An 11,980-nucleotide genomic window follows, 5' to 3' on the forward strand; every position below is an offset into this window, starting at 1 on the left:
AGTTTGTTACCACTCTGGCATCGAAGTGCTGGCAGCCTCCCGCTTAAGTACTCCTCCAAACAATCAGCAGATTGAAAACACCTGTCGTCCAGCGCACATGAGAACTCCAGCACCAACTGGAACACTGAGTGATTAGTTAAACAAGTACAAAAAACACACACACACATACACTCTCAGACTCTGACAGTTTGAAGTTTAAATTAGATTTACTATTTGCATCATCTCAGCTTTTGGGAAAACTAATTTGAAACATTATTTTCTGTTACTTTTCTGATAATTTATGTGTATCTAAAACCATTCACGAGGACACCTTTTTGATGGTATTTCACCATGAAGGTTTTGACAAGAATGTTGTCAGACATAATTTACAGCAGAAGTTCACTCTGCATTTTAACAGAATGCATTCCAGCATGGCCACTTGCTGTAGAAAGCTCCAGTCGAGTCTTTTTCACAGTTTAATCTTTCAGTAACATCTCTTTTTATGCACTTCCAATGTTTATTTTTATTTTTGCTGTTTCTTGCTCCCCCTTTATGCAGTTTCTTCACTTTTATTCTCTTTACTAACACTCCCCTCCTCCTTTTTATTTCACGCATCATTTCTCTGTTTAATTGCTGCTGGCTGAAACCTTCTCCATATTCCCGGCAGCTCAGCATTCCTCCGGTCCAACACTATAACAGCCTTTTGCTATTCAATTACCCCACTGCAGAAAAAACAAAGCAAGGCAGACCAGGACTGTGTGGGCCCTCAATCACTAAACTTGATAGTGACAAAACAGAAAAAAAAATAAACAACTACAGTAGCCTAGTTTGTTTTGATTGCGTTTTGTTTTGCTATAGGATAACATACAGTGAGATCAAAGACAGTGTGTCTAAAAACTGAAAAAGTTGTAAAGTTGTGATTCATAATGCCTATCATTGTAAGATCTTTTTTTTTTTAAAACAGCAATTCCTAAAATCATCTTAAATGTAGATACTCTTAGTGGGTGTAAGACATCTTTGACACAGAAGGTTAAGTGCATATTGCATCATTTTTATAACTTTTCCATTTCATTGTGCTCAGTCTTGTATCTTACAAAAATTATATTAATTTCCATAACTTAAGTAAAAAAGACAACCAATAGATTTCCCAGTGAAAAGAGAATTAGAATGTCTGTGAGCACTAGCTTGGAGACCTAGAAAATTGGCATGTTATAGAAGGATTTAAAAATGCTCTGTGGAAAGCCTCTTTCTGCTTGTAATTCAGCACAGAGGTGAAAGGCTGCTTCTGACAAACTGTAATTCATAACATTTAAACAGACGCTCCTGTTCATAACTTTTATGGACAGGATTTCTAGACGCAGTCAAGGGCCGGAGGGGGTCTGGTTTGGGGACCAGTGGATTTCGTCTCTTCTTTTTGCAGATGACGTGGTCATGCTGGCCCCCTCTAGCCAAGACCTACAGCATGCGCTGTGGTGGTTCGCAGCCGAGTGTGAAGCGGCTGGGATGAAGATCAGCTCCAAGTCCGAGGCCATGGTACTCGACCAGAAAAGGGTGGCCTGTCCTCTCCAGGTTGAAAGGGAGTTCCTGCCTCAAGTGGAGGAGTTTAAGTATCTCGGGGTCTTGTTCACGAGTGAGGGAAGAATGGAGCGGGAGATCGACAGACGGATCGGTGCAGCTGCCGCAGTAATGGGTGCACTGTGCCGGTCCGTGGTGAAGAGAGAGCTGAGCTGAAAAGCGAAGCTCTCGATTTACCAGTCGGTCTACGTTCCTACCCTCACCTATGGCCATGAACTTTGGGTCATGACCGAAAGAACGAGATCCCGGATACAAACGGCTGAAATGAGCTTCCTCCATAGGGTGGCCGGGCACTCCCGGATAAGCGGAAGACGACGAGTACGAGTACGAGTAAACAGACGTAAGTTCTGTTCCGGTACTGACAGGAACTGTCACTCTGATGTGGACAGGCATGCATCAGCACATTGTTCCAAAAAAAAAAAAAAAGAACTGTCACAAGAGTAGCTTACTCTTCACCAGCGGTTGTGCAAGTCTCATTTTTCCCACACATAATCAGTCCATATTTACCTTAAGAGGATTTAATTACACCACAGTTATGCAGCTGCCAAAACGTGTCGTCACTTTTTCTCTATCAGTCTATCTGCACTTAGTTTCTCCACAAAAATATGTTGTTTGGCACTAAAAAGTCACTTCAAGATAATGCTTTCTGTGTTGTCTAAAAGAAGCAAGACATTTATTCAAGATAAAAACGACTTTCCTTTTCAAGAAAACTTTCTTCTATATTAAATAGCAGACAGGCACCAAATTCAGACACAGTGTGGAAACACATTTATCATAGTGGCTAATATTCACCAACATAGAAGCAACATCACTAGCAATGCTGATCCTAAAAACTATCAAGCACATTCACTACAACAATTATCTGCCTTTATACTGCCAATTTGTGTAAAAACAGTTCCATTTATCTTACATTTAAAGTAGCACCTCACATGGGTTTTAGCTGTGAATTCTTCTAGCATCTAGTTGGGCTACAGTGTTAACCCTGTTCAAACCTCAGACTTTAAGCATGGAGTGCTAATAACAATTTAAGTGAGAGTGAAAACCATGGTATGGAAAGAGCTGGGTAATGACTTGAGAAAGAAGACTGAAGCAGCATACCAGTCTGTTGAGGAAATTAAAGAGGTGTCAAAGCAATTTTAGATTAGCCATTTCACAGCATATAAAATGAACTGTCAATCTTCCCCAGGTCTGGCTGGCCAAGCAAGTTCACCCAAAGAGTAGACAACAAGATGATAAAATAAGTCTCCAAAAAACCTTAAACTGTTATCACAAGACTTGAAAGTATATGCCTGTAACATTAGAAAAGACACAAGTTCAACTTTCAGGGGAACTGTACAAGAAGAAAACATTTGCTCTCTAAGAAGCACATAAAAGCCAGACTAACTTTTGCAAGAGAGAATAAGGACAAGACAAGAACATCGGAAATAATGTCCTTTGGACAGAGGAGATTAAAACACCAAAAACAGAGGACATGTTTTCTGTAAACTAGAACCTTACACCAACTCTTGTAGGTTTTGAGGGCAAAGTCAGAACCTTTTGTCTTTAAAAAACTACACGCCAAAAATTAAAATCACACAGGATCTAAAGTTGCAGAGCTTTGATTTGTTTTTTCACCCAGCTTTTAAAGTATTACAGCCTGTACCCATGTAATCAAATGGGATGACGACAAAATTCACATTTTCTTTATAGACATTAACACACTATTAACTAAATTAAATCTCTAGAAAACATAAACACTGTTTACATATTTACATTTAACTTGAACAACTGAAATTCAAAACAAAACAAAGAATTAAACCCAAATACTGTCCAGGCCATCCCCCATTCCTTCAGTGGATGTGGATTTTCCCAGTGAGGCTGATTAAACACCCCAGTTCCTTGTCAGCACTGCTTATGGGTGCGTTTCTATAGCAATACATGACCAAGTGACAGAGGAGAGAGTGATGAGAAAAACATCTTAAAGTTAAATTAATGAACTGATCAAGCAGGTTCAAGCCCTTCCTTAAGTAGATCAATACAAGTCAAAAGTAATATACACTGCTCAAAAAAATAAAAGGAACACTCAAATAACACATTCTAGATCTGAATGAATAAAATATTCTCATTGAATACTTTGTTCTGTACAAAGTTGAATGTGCTGACAATAAAATCACACAAAAATCATCAATGGCAATCACATTTATTAACCAATGGAGGCCTGGATTTGGAGTCACACACAAGATTAAAGTGGAAAAACACACTACAGGCTGATCCAACTTTGATGTAATGTCCTTAAAACAAGTCAAAATGAGGCTCAGTATTGTGAGTGGCCTCCACGTGCCTGTATGACCTCCCTACAATGCCTGGGCATGCTCCTGATGAGATGGCCAACTCCTGGACAGTCCATGGTGCAACGTGACGTTGGTGGATGGAGTGAGAGAAGATGTCCCAGATGTTCTCAATCAGATTCAGGTCTGAGAAATGGGCGGGCCAGTCCGCAGCTTCAATGTCTTCATCTTGCAAGAACTGCTGACACACTCCATCCACATGAGGTCTAGCATTGTCCTGCATTAGGTGTTATGGTTTGCGAGATAGAACCCCAGAATGCAGACGAGCAGGCAGCGTGATGGTGAGTGAAAAAAAAAACAATTGAATAAAAAACAAAAACTCACTCTAAAAAGAGGCGGGACAAAACAACGAACAGGCAGGCACAACAGGCAAAAAACAGACTTGGCCAGGCTGGTCGAGACAGGCGTGGCGTGACTACAGGACAAGAGCAATATTTGAATAATGTTTCTGCGATGAACAACTGAACAGGAGTGAATATACGGAGAGTAAACCAGGTGGAGCTAGGAGACAGATCAGTTTGGAGCAGGTGAACCGAATAAAGATAATTAACAGACAGAACGTGGCTGGAGCAAGAATTGAGACTCTTGAATACGAACAAAAACTAAAGCATGACCAGAACCAAAAAGCAAACTTGACAAAACATGAACAAGACTAAAACATGACCAGAAAAATAATAAACAGAATCATGATTCAAAAACTGTGAGAGAAATATAAGAAAAACCCAGAAACCAAAAACCAAATAACCACAAATCATAACATTAAGAGGAACCCAGGGACAACTGCACCAGCATATGGTCTCACAAGGGGTCTGAGGATCTCATCTCGGTACCTAATGGCAGTCAGGCTACCTCTGGCGAGCACATAGAGGGCCATGCGGCCCTCCAAAGATATGCCACCCCACACCATTACTGACCTACTGCCAAACCGGTCATGCTGAATGATGTTGCAGGCAGCATATCGCTCTCCACGGTGTCTCCAGACTCTGTCACATCTGTCACATGTGCTCACTGTGAACCTGCTTTCATCTGTGAAGAGCACAGGGCGCCAGTGGCAACTTTGCCAATCCTGGTGTTCTCTGGCAAATGCCAAGTGTCCTGCACGGTGTTGGGCTGTGAGCACAACCCCCATTGGTGGACGTCGGGCCCTCATACCATCCTCATGGAGTTGGTTTCTAACCGTTTGTGCAGACACGTGCACATTTGTGGCCTGCTGGAGGTAATTTTGCTGGGCTCTGGCAGTGCTCCTCCTCTTCCTCCTTGCACAAAGGCAGAGGTAGCGGTCCTGCTGCTGGTTTGTTGCCCTCCTACGGCCTCCTCCACGTCTCCAGGTGTACTGGCCTGTCTCCTGGTAGTGCCTCCAGGCTCTGGACACTACACTGACAGACACAGCAAATCTTCTTGCCACAGCTCACATTGATGTGCCATCCTGGATGAGCTGCACTATCTGAGCCCCTTGAGTGGTTTGTAGAGTCTATCTCACGCTACCACGAGTGTGAAAGCACCACCAACATTCAAAAGTGACCAAAACATCAACCAGAAAGCATAAGTACTGAGAAGTGGTCTGTGGTCCCCACCTGCAGATCCACTCCTTTATTGAGTGTGTCTTGTTAATCGCCAAATATTTCCCCCTGTTTTCTATTACATTTGCACAACAGCACGTGGAAGTGATTGTCAGTCAGTGTTGCTTCCTAAGTGGACAGTTCACAGAAGTTTGATTTACTTGGAGTTATATTGTGTTGTTTAAGTGTTCCCTTTATTTTTTTGAGCAGTGTATTTATAAATTGAATTAATTTGGTGAATACAAACTAAGTAAAGACAGCAATGGTCAGTGAAGGGATGGATACCTCACAACCACAGATAGGAACTGTCAAGGATTAATGATGCTTTGCTACAGCTGGACCTAGCCAGTTCACCATCACAGAACCTATAATGAATTCAATTGTGTATTAAAGGGTATTTGAGAGTGTAACACCATCTGTAAATTAAAACCCAAACAATGAAACCAGAAGCCAAGCTGGACCCTGCAACATGACACTGAACCAAAAAATGCCAATAAATCCTCCAAAGACCACCTGAAAACTAAAAAGTCCAAGCCCCAGTCAAAGCACAGATCTTTGTCATTAAAGTGAAGAGAGGGGCAAACCTTTATCTTTCTAATAACATAATAATAATTAGCCTCAAGAAGTGTCTCACTAAAGTTATTTCAGCCAAATGGAGTAAGACTTTTAGAGGGTGTCCAAACTTTTTCCTCAGCTAAAAACACATTGATGCTGATATCTTTGGTTTAACGAGTAAAACAAGGTTGATTTTTGTAATTTTATTTTAAGTGCAATTAAGTATTTTTCAGCTTTTTATCAGTTGTGGTCCACCAAATACATAACACCCAAAACAAACATACATAAAATGAGCAATATTAAATACAAAGGGGATACATACAGTTACAAGAACTAAATAAGAATAAACACATTATTGAAAGAAGAACAGAACAAAAAATAATAACACAAAATATACACTATATTGTCAAACGTATTTGTGTGACTACTTTTTCGTGGACTTGAACATTGATGACATTCTATTCTTCATCTAAAGGATCCAATTTGTTGATGGGCCTACCAAGGCCAGCAATAGCAACTTTAACTGTTCTGTAAACATCTTCCACAAGGTTTAGGAGTGTTTTAATAGATGAGAAAACGAGAATTGCAGCCTCCGTTCTAATTCATCCCAAAGGTGTCCAAGAAGGTTGAGGTCAGGACTCTGTGCAGGCCAGTCAAGTTTCTCCACGCCAAATGTTATATACCTGCAGCCGTGGAAGTTATTGGAACACCGGAATTCATTAATTTGGTGGTGTGACCAAATACATTTGGCAATATATTGTAGAAACAAATCACATAAATATTAAAAAAATAAAACATTTAGTACTCTTGGTTGTTCTTAAAGTGGCATTATTTGAACTCACAACAGGTTTATCAGTTTAAACATTACATAACTTATCTTTCTAGTGTATTTAATTGCATATAGGTTGAACAGGATTTGCTATTCATTGTATTCTGTATTTGTTTACGTTTTATACAACATCCCAAAAAAAAAAAGAAAATTACTTTACAGCACATCTGCTCTGTGAAGGAAAATGGTCCTACACATAAGCCTTATAAATTAAACTTCCTCAAGTTAAACCAGGTGACTATGACCTAAAAATGAAAAATAATGTATCAAATACTTTATCTGAAACTAATTTGAAAGTGAGCAGAATTTTAAGATGGATTGTGATTTCTACCGTTAACCAATGCCATTTATTGAAATGGTCAGGATTGGGAAATGTACTTGGACTTTGAGGTTGAGCCTAATTAATTTTTTTTTGAGCTGTCTGTAACTTCCTCTTTAAACCCGCAAAAGACTGGTGTACCAAAAAATGGCAGCATAATCAAAGTGGCTCTGCACCATTGCTGTGGCCAGGATATGCAGTGTTGAAAGCTACTTTATAGCTAGGAATTCAATTATTTTGTTTATTTTTGTTTGGTTGCATTTAGAGCCATCTCCTCACCAATCATATGTATAACCGAGTTACATTAGTTTTTCATACACTCCCAGTTCAACTGTAAAATCTGGTAATTCCGCCAGTCTGATTTTGCTGCCAAGAAAGATAGCTTCTGTCTTACGTGTAAGGAGAACCTATGTGTCACCAGCCAATTATGGACTTTCTGTGATTAAGAGTTAAACACATCCTTATGTTCCAATTTATTTGGGTGGGCAACCTTTAGGCTTGAAATATTCCCAAACAAAAGGTTATTGTAAAAAACTGCTGCGTTAAAGTAATTAATTATTCATAAAATAGGGGGCCAAGTACGCTTCCCTGCTGTGCACCTCATCCCAAGGTTTTAGCACTTGATAGCATCTTATTTACTAATACCAGTTCTGTCAGGAGGAATGGGCCAAAATTCCAGCAAACTATGGTAAAAATATCATGGAAGGACACTCAAAACTTTTGACCCAAGTCATACTGATTAACAGGAAATTCTACCAAACAATGCAAATGTCTGATGCTAAAGAAAGTAATGGAAAATCTAAAAATATTTTTCTCATAATTGGCATTTTGCAAATAGACATTTTTTGTAATACTAGCTGACTTACAATAACAAAAAATTGTTTGATTTTCTCCCAAAGTGAGAAAAAGGTTAAATGTTTTATACTATGTAAGTAAATGTCTGGTTTGAGCTGTATATGTTGAGCTGCTTTCAATGAAGCCAATACTCTGACAATGAGAGAAAAATAATAAAGTCACTGAGTAAACAACTTTCAATTTGTCCTCCTCATACAAACTTTTGAAGATTTAGTCAAAACAGTATTTCACTGATGTACTTTAACTAAGACAAAATGGATGATTACTGTTTGATATGTAAAAGAAAGGATTTTGAGTGAGATTTGTTTTAAACATTTATACATAGAAGACAGGTACCATCTTTGTACCTTAATCAGGCCAGCCCTGTTCTTTTCTCACAGTGGCTTTCTAGTGGTTGTGACAGCTTTAGATCTCTTCACAGCAAGCAGCAGAGTAAACGCTCATATTTGTGCTTGTAAGCATGAATATGAATGCCGAGCTGCAGCAGGAAGTTTCTAGGCCACACACGCACACAATTCGTTAACCAGCAAAGCAAAAAATATGCACAAACAACGCTTATCTGTTTCTCTCTGAGGCCTCACACAATGTAATGGGTCTATCTGTGTCACACACACACACACACACACACATAAATACAATTCACCAAGGTATCCAGAGTAATTATCAGACTGTTAATGATTGCTGCGCATCAGCAGTGCTCCAACCATTCATTACAAGAGCTTCTACAGGCCCCTACTGGGCCCGCGAGACTCCTTATCACGCACTACACCACTTGACGGGCTTAATGCAACCTATTAACCAACAAAAGTCTAGATGTGAAGTTCGTCAAACCCCTCCCATCAGTAACACACTTTGATTTATGTTTTTGTATTAGTCCTACGTTAAGCACTGGATTGGGATGAGATAGATTGATTTTTTTATCTTCCTAAGAGAGGATGGTGCTCTAAAAACTGTAATTACTCTTGTAAGCACTACAGTGGAATGAGGGAGGCATAGTCACAACTTATCTTCGGTATTTTTCTAGTCTTGTCTGAATAACTGTGGGGCCTGTGTAGCATATATGATAAGGGTGTATGGAACTATTGCAATGTTATAGCCACACACGCTTTCACGTCTTGACAACTTATGAAGTCGTTCTTCTTATCTGTCAATCAAGGCCATCCCTTTTCTGCATTCATGCTCTCTTCTGTCATTGACCCTTGTCAATGTCCCACAGAGACGTTTTTACAATGAGATATAAAAGGTCGATAATGTCTGTGTACTTGACAGTAGGGAGTTGTCATTCTGGCCTTAATGAGAAGCTTTCCATGGTGTGTGGGAATGAGATGTGCATTTGTATGAATTTTAGTTTGGGCATCATGTAGAAGGTGTCATTGACAACAAGACAAAGTATAACCTAAATATACCGGAAAATAACTACTGATCGTTAAGAATTTTACAATCCTTATTGGGCACTTTTTACTTGTAAGAGTTTGGACACCAATGCTCAATCAGTACCACCCAAGAGTATGCCAAGAAAATATCCCCCGCATCATTATACCACCACTGCTATCTTGAACTCTTGCTAGAAAGGAGGAAGGATCTATGCTGGATGGGTTGTTGTTTACACCAAATTCTGGCCATATCATCCAAATGGTGTAGCTGAAATTGAAACTTATCAAACCAGGCAATGTTTTTCCAATTTGTTACTTTCCAGTTTTAGTAAACTTATGTGAGTTGCAGGCTGAGGTCTTCTTCTGTGGTCTTCTGCTGCTGTAGCCTATATTCTTCAACGTTCAGTGTGTTTTGCATTTTGCCCATTCCCCTCTGACCACTTGCATCTTTGTATGCACATGTACCTCTCACTGCATATTATTCCCTTTTTCTGATAATTCTTGGTAAACCTGAGAAATGGTTGTGCATGAACATTCCAGTAGATTAGCGGTTTTCTAAAGGCCCTAAATACCCTTTCTAACTTAAATACCAATTTGAACTTAATCAAATCGTTCTCACCACATCCAAATGCCTAAATTGATTGAGTTGATTAGTAACTGGTGTTAACCCAATGTGCATGTGTACCTAATAAAATGGCTGGTGAGTGTCAGCAATATTTAGCATTAAGTAATCACTTAACACCCTTTAAACAACTTAAACTATAGTTTAAAAAAAAATGTGATAGGATATGAGGCTAAGACATTGCACATGTCTTCCATGTCTATTTTTGGCTGATAATTGAGTTGATTATAACTGACACTATCTTCAAAAATATGCAACCCATTAATATGTATCTACTGTATGTAGGTGAACTCTTTCTTTAGTATAGGCATACAGTCAGCCGTGATCATCCGTGAATACATTCATAAGTGGCATTGTTATTATCTGTGAACATTATTCTTAATTACTAACTTACAACTGAAAAGTGCGAGAGAATCTTTCTTCTCTGAGATCATCAGCAAAAACATCAATAATACTCGTACCTTATTTGCCACAGTCAACAGGTTAACAAACCTGCCTGTAACTGTAGCATCTGAACTCCCCTCTACCAGGGCCTGCAACAAATTTGCTAACTTCTTCACTGAATAAACTCAACAGATCAGAGAGGTAGTCAGCACATCCACATCAACTCCAGTACTAAAGTTGTCTCCAACTAGAACTGATTTTGACAGAATTTCCCAATTTCACCAAATAAACTACAAAAACTTAGAAGAAATTGTACAGCAACTAAGTTCTTCTTCCTGCTGGCTCAATGTTTTACCCACAGCTTTTACTAAGAAAGCTTTGCCTGTCATAATGATTTAACTCAAATAATAAACACATCCCTTTTGACAGGTGTTTTCCCCTAGGCCCTAAAAACAGCAATTATCAAACCGCTTGTCATATTGAGTTTAAAGGATTTGACCCAGATGCAGAAAGCAATTCAGGAGACGGTATTGTTCGGTAAAGTGTTCATTTACAACTGGGTGAATAATGCAGGGAACTGGAACCAGGATGCAAACTGTAGAAATAAACAAGAAGGTAAGCACGGATAACTCTGGGGCTGAACTCATGAAAATAATAAATCTGTCTTACAAAGAATGGTGGAGGGATCCGCCAGAGGGGGAGTGGAGAAACCAAGTGGTTGTTTGCCGGTGAGACTGAAGTTGGTGGATATGGTAAGCCAGGAGAGTTTGTAATCCACGAGGTGCGATGGAGGGAGGAGGGTGGACAGGGTTTGCAGATGGAGGTCCGAGGTACGCAGGAATCAGGAGACTGCCAGCCGGCGTGATCCAACGAAGTTATGAGAGACTTGAGTCTGTGTTCATGGAACTGGATTGCTTCCTTCCAGAAGATGGTTTATCCAGGCAGGATTCAATGCAAGGCAAAATCAGGTTCAGGAAACCTGCAGGATACAAAGACAAAGTTACTTGGTGTACAAGGCAAGGTCAAAGGCAAAGGTAACGTGGCTGAGTAGTACCACTAAGGGCAACACTCTGGCAGTGAGTTGCTGGCAGCCTCCTCCTTAAATAGTCCTCTGCAGAATAATCAGGGGAATAGCGAACACCTGTCACCTCTCGTCCAGTTCCACGCCATCTAGGGGCTGAGCACAGTAAAAGGACCAACAGATACACAAAGCACAGATCCTGACACCACTATTGAAAAAGAGTAACTTGGACAAGCTGCTACTGCAGAACTATCTCAAACACTCCATTCATCAGTAAGATTATTGAAAAAGCTGTGTTTCAGCAGTAAACAACTTTCTAACAATGACCAGCTGCTTTGATTTCTTCCAGTCAGGCTTCCGTGCTCACCACAATACAGAGACTGCCCTTGTCAAGATATTCAGTTACATCCGTATAAATGCAGACTGTAGAAGAACCACAGTGCTGGTATTATTGGACCTTAGTGCAGCATTTGACACATTTGATAACTCCATTTCATTAGAGCGCCTGGAAAACTGGGTCGGCCTTTCTGAAAACAGCACTTGATTGGTTTAAATTCTACTAGAAGGACAGGTACTTTTTTG

General features: G+C 39.8%; 1 long non-coding RNA gene across 1 annotated transcript; it reads right to left on the reverse strand.

The window, feature by feature from the left end:
- Positions 1–10,907: 10,907 nt before the first annotated feature.
- Positions 10,908–11,432, reverse strand: LOC124880054. The gene is made up of 2 exons (XR_007041220.1): positions 11,047–11,432; positions 10,908–10,972 (listed from the first exon to the last, which is right to left on the reverse strand). It is a non-coding gene; the product is annotated as an uncharacterized LOC124880054 (long non-coding RNA).
- Between the last annotated feature and the right edge of the window lie 548 nt (positions 11,433–11,980).

The sequence above is a fragment of the Girardinichthys multiradiatus genome, chromosome 14 (genome assembly GCF_021462225.1).
Source record: "Girardinichthys multiradiatus isolate DD_20200921_A chromosome 14, DD_fGirMul_XY1, whole genome shotgun sequence".
In the NCBI taxonomy this organism is placed as follows: domain Eukaryota; kingdom Metazoa; phylum Chordata; class Actinopteri; order Cyprinodontiformes; family Goodeidae; genus Girardinichthys; species Girardinichthys multiradiatus.